Here is an 8,038-nt window from a genome sequence, read left to right on the forward strand (position 1 = left end):
CCCCTCCGCTTTGCCTCCCCAGGGAAATCCGTGGTTTGGTTTCCATCCCGCTTCTCCCCCCCTTATCACTCGTTTTCCTCATCAAGATCCTCACTGAGAAGTGGGGGGTGCCCGAACTCACGTTGCCTTCCTAACTGCGCCCGGGAGCGCTGCGAGCAGCCGGCGGGATGGGGAGCCAGGGACCCCCCACACCTCGCCAGTACCCCTCCCGCCGCCGCTTCGCCTTTCACGGCTCCCCGAAGCCTTTGGTTGCTGCTCAGCTACCAACTTTGGATCTGCTTGGAAGAATTAATTCCGCAGCAAAGGGCTGCCCTGTTTTTCACAGGGATAACAAGGGAGCCTGGATGCGTGGGTAATTGCTATCAGCCGTGGGCTGCCTTCTGCTGGCACCCCAAAACCCCGTAACTCCCCCTAGGCCAGCCATGCTGGGGGGGAGCAGCCCCAGCGCAGCGGGGCCGGGGGACTGCGCTGAGCAGGCAGGCAGAGTGGGAGGGAGGGATGGAGAGGCACAGGGACTTGATAAGGTCACAGTCAGAGCTGGAAATAAACTGCGTTTCACAGGACTGTAGGTAGATTCAGGACAGAAGGGACCTCCGGAGGTCCTCTGTCACTTTTTAAAAGTATCTCTGTTATTTCGGTACCTGGCTTCTGTTTTCAAGTCACCTAAACCCCTTAGACATTATCAAGAATCTGTGGGATGCAAGCTGTGAGATGCTTGGATTCACTGCAGAGAAAGGGATGTTGGTTTCCAACGCTCCTCCTCCTCTCATGGCATGTCAACGTAGCAGCCGTTGGCACCACATGTGGTGAGCAGAGGGAGCTTCTGTTGACTCTGTTGAGGTCCACGAAGCAAGCCAAGCTCTGCCTGGTGGCTAATGTCCTCTATTTTGTGCTACTTTGGCCAGGCTGCCCCCAAGCAGGCATAGCAAGGGTTTCTTCAAGGTGGAGAACCTAGATGTACTGGAGATCGTGCTTAGAGAATGTATGCTGAGTCCTGGTTCTATGACAGCTATGCTGCCTCCTCCACCAAATCCCCTGCCCCAGGTGTCACTGCAGTTGGATTTGCTTTTGCAGAAGGACTTTAGGTGAGTCTGTTGGACTCAGAAGTGCCTGATTTTCCAGTGTGGGTAGCATCACCCCCCTGCCTCGTGGCGGTGCGGGCAAACTGCTCTGACATCCTCAGCTAGACCTGTGAATTATTGCCACTAATGCCAGGGCATGCCCTAATGACCCTTTTCTCCATCTTTTATCTCTGCATTCCTCTGAGTTTCAAAGATGAGAGCCAACAATTTGACTTGATTTTTGGTTGACCTGGTTTCTCCCAAATGTCCCAGTGAGTGGCAGTAGCTCCAGCCCCTCCAGCAAGATCTGTCCTTCAGTGGAAGCTTGCGTTAAACATTTGGTGGGTCTTCTCATAAGAGAAGGAGGATTAAACCCAAGATCTTGGCCGAATTTCAGTCTCAGCCATTAAATCCTGCCTACCTAATATCCCCCTGCTGTTTCAGCTTGACTCCGTGGACTAAATCCATTCGGGGGGTAAACAGATGAAGCCCATTAAAAGCAAAGGAATTTGCAGCCGTTTACACCATTGATTTTTCACGTCTTGCCCTTAAGGCGCATGTATTTTCTGGGTGTTGGTTATATAGCTGCTCCCTTGGCGGTAGCTGCGTTACAGAGTGCTTCCAAGAAGAAACCTAAACCTGAGCGTCCCTGGTCACATAACTGCCTGTCAGACCTTTCCCTTCTCTCCTTTTAGTATCCTTGTAGTTATGGGTATCACAGGAGAGCTGGGGAGGCCCAAATCAGGGCTGAGTCATGATGGTCTTGTCCCTCAGGGTGACGCACTGTGTGGTGCATATGCCCCGTCCCCACTTGTGCCCCGTTTGCAGTGGATACAGCAGCAACAGCTGCTAACCATGGCATGCAGATGCTGTGTACATACAAACCTGCACCGAGTGCAGTAACCTGTTTTGCTCCATTAAAGCACACAAACTTCATGCCGACTCTCTACACTATCAACCGATTGGATTGCTCCTGTTTGCCTTAAAGGTGGTTGTAACTAAAGCTTGCTTGAGGCTAAACTGAAGGGAGAGAGATTTAAACTGCAATGAAAGGGTCCATACAACCTTTTCTACCAGCCTGGGTTATTTCACTGGAAGTTACTCTTCCAATTAAGCAAGGATGAGTTTCCTGCAGAGTAAAACCTGCCCTTCTGCGCAAGCTGTGGTAGCCCCTGAGCCATTGGCACGGTTTCCACATGCAATGGAGATGGGCAGCGATGCCTGAGCTCACGGAGACTACCTTGCCTCTGGAAATCAAAGCAGAAGGGCCATGCTGGTGTTGCTATTCAGACTAGGAGCGATGTGGCCTTGTGCCATGCCACCGGAGCAACATGGCCTTCGGGACTGAATGCAAGAAAATCTCTGGGCGGTGCTGGCTGCTCTGTGCCATATGGATGCAGCAGCTGATTCTGCTGCATGGTACCTATGTGCCAAAATGATGTCATGAGGTGAAAAACAGATAGAGGGAATCGCCTGCCTGTGTGGGAGAAGTGCAGAGCAACAGGGACATGGTTATGAGTTGTAACAAAACTCCTGACCTTTCTTTTCTGCAGATCACTTAATGTCAGCCTTGTCTGCACTCAGAACTGCATCATTTTAGCAGTCCTGCGGTGTCCTACAGGGCAAGTATTCACAGACATGGGTAAGGCAGGGCATAGGCACACACAGGGGGAGGTTTCATCAATGGCAGAGCCAAGCTGGTGGTTCAGTGCCAGTGTCTGATCCCATTGCCCTGCCTCCTCCTTGCCTTACTCCCATTGCCTCCCTTTGATAGCTCTGGGGTCCTTTCTGCTCTGGGTAAGCAAATCTAACCCAGCCCAGCCCTGTTCCATATGCTGGGCATTTTGTGATGTGGTGGTGTGGCTGTGGCTGCATGCTAGTGAGGTGGGAAAGGGGTTGCTCCTCTACTTTGAGACCCACCAAGAAAATAACTTCAGTATAAGCACCAACCAAGAAGCTTGCCAAGCAACTCTGTTACCTCTGCCTTCAAGGGTAAATAATAAGGAAATAAATGCTTTGCCAGTCCCCTGTGAAGGACATAAGAGTCCTGGGGGAAAACCACTGGAGAAGTGTTAACCTTCCATTCCAGCATCCTCTAGCACTGTGTTACTCAGAGTCATGGATTAACTCCATCCAGTAGGTAGGACAGTAGAGCTGTCCCTGACACTACAGCACCCTGCCCTAAACCAGTCCCTGCCTTCTGCCTGTGGGTGAAGCACCCTGTTGGGTGCCTCTCCGCTCAGCTAAATATTGATCTGGGTGAAAGAAATGACTGAGAAACCATAGAATGTGTCTTCAGATAATGTATTTTTTGAAAGGATAAATAAGTAGAAAGGACAGGAAATGGAAACAAGCTACTCAATGGCAAGGTTTAGCGGTAGGTGCGGTTTGGGGTGTTTGGAAGGCTTGTCTTCAGTGCCCAGGATAAACAATGGGGGAAAGACAGCTGCAGGTGGGTGCCAGGAGATGTCTCCAAAGCAGAGGCAGAAGGACAGGATATCTTCCCCAGGAAAGCATCCTGAGCATTTCTGAAAGGTGATTCAGCTGGTGACAGCTTTGTATACTTTCTGAAAAGCAGAACACATGTCCAAATCCTGTGAAAAACTAGAGCTCTGCACTTGTTAAACAGGAACGTCTGCTCTCATGTACCTCTTCCAACATCCTCCTTAGGCAAGAGGAATTATTTTAAAAAGCTGTTGAAGAGCAAAACCAGAAGTCTGGTTGCAAGTGGCATGCTGAGTGTATCAATGTAAAGTTGAGTCATCAAAGTGAGATTCAGATGCGTCCTTAATCCTTCTTCTTTTAATGTTTAAATATGTCTCAGGTACTCTGACATTATCATTAATAGTTTGACAGCAATTGAGCGGCTGTTTTCCTTGGAAGGTGAAAGAATTTCAGTATGTGTTTCGAAGTGTGTAAGATATAAGAAAGGAGAAGGGCAGAGCTTCTCTTTTTTTGTAATAAAAATTCCATCAGGAGCACATTCTTTTATTGTGAAGTATTTAAATAACAAATAAAAAAGAAATATAAAAAGCTTGGCAGACTAAAAGTTTGTCCAGTTCCTAATCTGGAAAAAAAAAAAAAGAAAAGAAAAGAAAAAAAAAAAAGAACAAAATGCACTGCTTTTATAGTTCTATGAAAAGTACATCTTACAAATCAGCAGTTTGAGAATATAGGCAGGAACAGAGAGAAAAAGTTAGAAAAGGCTGCTAAAACACATGTCTATTATTAGTGAAGAGACAAGAAATTTTGAGATTTCTCAATTGCAGAGAAAACCCTGTAGCATTGCTAAATACCCATAAAATGTACAGAGGGAGTTGCAAGAACCCATAAAGTTGGTGGTCTCTCATCTGTGGGGTTTTTTAAAGCTGTTAGGAGACTTGGCAAATGTGCATGGTCAGGATTATAGGATAGTCCTCTTGGATAATATGAAACTGAGGAAGGATAGTGAAATGAGGTAAGAAATGGGAATTATTCACACCCAGTGTATACTGGAGTCATATCTGTCATTGACTAAAATTGTATTTCTTTTTAAATGCTTGTTTTTGACTTGACACAGTCAATATGCACTCAGAGGGAAAAGTGCTTGTGGCAGTCTGCAGCTTAATTTTATTCCTTTAGACTGAATGATGACATTTAAGTCTCCTCTCCTCTCCTCTCCTCTCCTCTCCTCTCCTCTCCTCTCCTCTCCTCTCCTCTCCTCTCCTCTCCTCTCCTCTCCTCTCCTCTCCTCTCCTCTCCTCTCCTCTCCTCTCCTCTCCTCTCCTCTCCTCTCCTCTCCTCTCCTCTCCTCTCCTCTCCTCTCCTCTCCTCTCCTCTCCTCTCCTCTCCTCTCCTCTCCGAGGGGCTGTAACAGTGATCCAAGGTCTGAAAAAGATGTATTGTCAGTGCATCTCAGCAAGAGCGAAGGGTGAGATGCTGATGGCCCATTCGCATCCCACGAGGAGGATATTGCTGCTGCCCAGTGGCTTTCTAGCCTCAGAAAGAAGTGCAGTGATTTCCAGAAGCAGAGCAAATGAGACTTGTGGCAAGAGCTATATAGTTGTGCTGAATGTAACAGTCTTTGCAATATATCAACTAGAGGAATAATTGAGTCTGTACTGCTTAAATTATATAAGTAAAAGAAGGACATCTTTTAAAGCTATATGTTATGGTTTAAACTGTGGACTTGATGCAGCACTTATAATATGAATTTATTTTATGTGGAGGGCTGGACTAAACACTCGTACAGGATCCCTCTGGCCCCAATATCTTTGAATCCCAGTCAGGTGTCTGACTTTCTGAAACATCAATGTACATCTTGGTAGCAGCCACTGGGTGCTTGGCAGTCTTTCAGACTGATTTGGATGCACTCTGCTACAGACTGGAGAGGCCCAATTTTTTAAAAAAACGTTTTTATTTAAAATTTAAAGAAGCCTGAAGTTCTCAGCCTAGCTCCATGGAAGTACTACGTTACTCAGACAAATGCCTCACTGCCTCCCTCCTGCTAGGGCAAGGTGAAAGATGTGTCTCCACTAACCAGCCAAGAGGCTTAGCCACCCTGTAGCAGCTTATGCAGTGACTCTGGAGCCATCAAGGGCAAGGACAACTCTTCCATTGACTTCAGCAAGCGTGGGTATGGGCTCCTGAATTGCAGGGATGTGAGATGTACAGGTTGAATAGCTGGGTAAGGACCTGCAAAAACCTCAACTCTCTCTCCATCTGTGAGCCAATCCACTGATTTATGCACAGTTGTACTGGCAGCTAGTCTAGCTTCAGCCCCATCTGACCTCATCCACCATTGAAACCAGTAAAAATGCTCCCATTCGTTTGTTTAGGACCTGCCTGAGGCTGAGAGGTTCTTCATGTGGTCAGGAGAGGGGTTGTGTGTGCAGATGGACATGAGGTGCAGTCCTGGCTCTGCCAAAACTTCTCTTGTGGGTGTTCCCTGTAGTGCTCCTGGTCTCCTGTGGATCCTGGCAGGCAGCAGTACTGTGTCCTTCCTTGTCCCAGCCCACCTCCTCACTGTGGTCCCTGTGTCCTACAGCACCAACAAGGTGTCCAGTATCAGCATTAAGTCAAACTCTTCCTCCTTTAGCCAATCACGGTGGTGAGAGCTGAAGTGGATGGTATTTTCTAGGCTTTTCAAATGATTACTTTTTACATCTAGACAAGAGATACGTAGGCTCATGCAAGCAACCTCAGGCTTCTCTCTGCTTTAGTTTTCCCATGTGCATTGAGCATCCTTTGGGCTTTATTGATTTTCTTTTTGGAGTTTCAGGTCCCCTCTCTTAGCTTATTTCCTTCTAGCATTGCTGCTTCTCTCCGGTCAGTGACAGCAAGCTTGTCCCTTACAGCTGTCCCCCCCCATCAGATGATATTCCTGGTCAGCCTCAAACCCTGCCCTGTTCCTTCAGATGGACAAGAGGCTGAGATGACCTTGGATAAAGGTGTCTTCAGTGACAGTTCATGCTTAGTGACAAATGCCATGGCAAAAGCAGAACATGAAAAATCTCTGTGTAGAAATTGTGGCTGGAAAGAAAAAAAAAATAAAGAGGAGGTGTGAGGATGCCGAAGTCTTTCACTTAATATTCTTTTGGTCTACAAAAAGGAAAAAGGACATTGGATCTTAAACAGAACATAGGTACAGGACAGTCTTTTTTTAGTTCAAACCTGTGTGTTTTGAATGGAAGTTTACTTTTGTGGGTGAGGGCAAAGCAAGCACTTGTTTGCCAGATATTTTTAATGGTGGCTGCTGAATGTGGTTTGCAAGGACCCAAGAATTCCCGATGACTCTTAGTGGTTCCAGTAGAGTGCAGTTAGAGGCACATTTATTATAAACTCTCTAGTCAGATGCTGCAAGTGTAAAACATCTTTCAATGGTGAAAAGGGAAGAGTACTACCACTGAGAGCTTCATTTACATGAGCTAAGTACCCACATCTCCAGTGGGTAGTCACCATGATGGTGCAGAAATCAAGGTTTTGAGAAGGTAAAGGATTCCCAGAGAGGCTCATCTTCATGGAGGAGGTCTTATCACCTAATAAAGTTTATTATTTTCTTCTATTAACCATTCATCAGAAGGGCTGAATTTATTATTAAGTATATCAATAGTGCCACTTGGTATTTTTCCACAAAACTTCAAAAAAAAGCAGCTTGTTCCTGGTTAAGTTTGAAATTCACATTGGGATACATTACTTTAGAGGCAGGTTAGTGAATAAGGACATGGGAGTCCAGGGTCATACTGTCTCTGAGTTATGAAATAGGAAGACTGTAAGAAACTAAAAAAATAAATAAATGTGAGAAGCAGGTTGAATGCAGAGTGGTCCTACCCATGGTACGTCACCCCAGCTTCTGGAAGTCAACAGCTAAGGGAACTCCTGAACTAAATTTTGAGTTTCGCCTATGGTGTTTTAGTAGCCCTGCTGCCCTAGCCACCATTCCTGTTTTAAGTCCATTTGTACTAATTTGTAATCTTTTCTGTCCATGGTGAGGAGTCCCATAACTTATTTGTGAAATAAATATCCTTCTTTCTGTTCTAAAGTAGCTGCCGGATGGTTTCATTAGATAGTCTTTGACCCTTGATGTTCTGAGAAATTATTTCCTCTTCATCTTCGCTATGCAACTCATGACTTCACACAGCTCTGTCAGATCCTCTCTGTCTTCTTTTCCCCCAAGATGAAGTGTTTTAACCTACTCTGGCTCTTCTTGTCTGGAAACTGTTCCCTGTCTCTGGGTCTTCTTGCCCTTTCTTGCTTCTTGGAATTCTGCTTTATCCTATATGAGATTGGTGCACTGGAGCAATGTGCAAAAATTCTTTGCTCTGAAGTTTTTAATTTTCTCTTTGCCTTTTTAATCCCCATAAAGCATTAAATTCTGGTTTTTAGAAAACCATCCACAGTAGCTCCAGGATCTTATTCCCAACAGCAGTAGCTCACTCAGCACTCATTGTTGTGCCTGTATCCTTAGGACTGATTTTTTCTTATTACTTATATTACTC

Source organism: Falco peregrinus, chromosome 2 (genome assembly GCF_023634155.1).
Source record: "Falco peregrinus isolate bFalPer1 chromosome 2, bFalPer1.pri, whole genome shotgun sequence".
NCBI classification, from domain to species: Eukaryota; Metazoa; Chordata; class Aves; order Falconiformes; family Falconidae; genus Falco; species Falco peregrinus.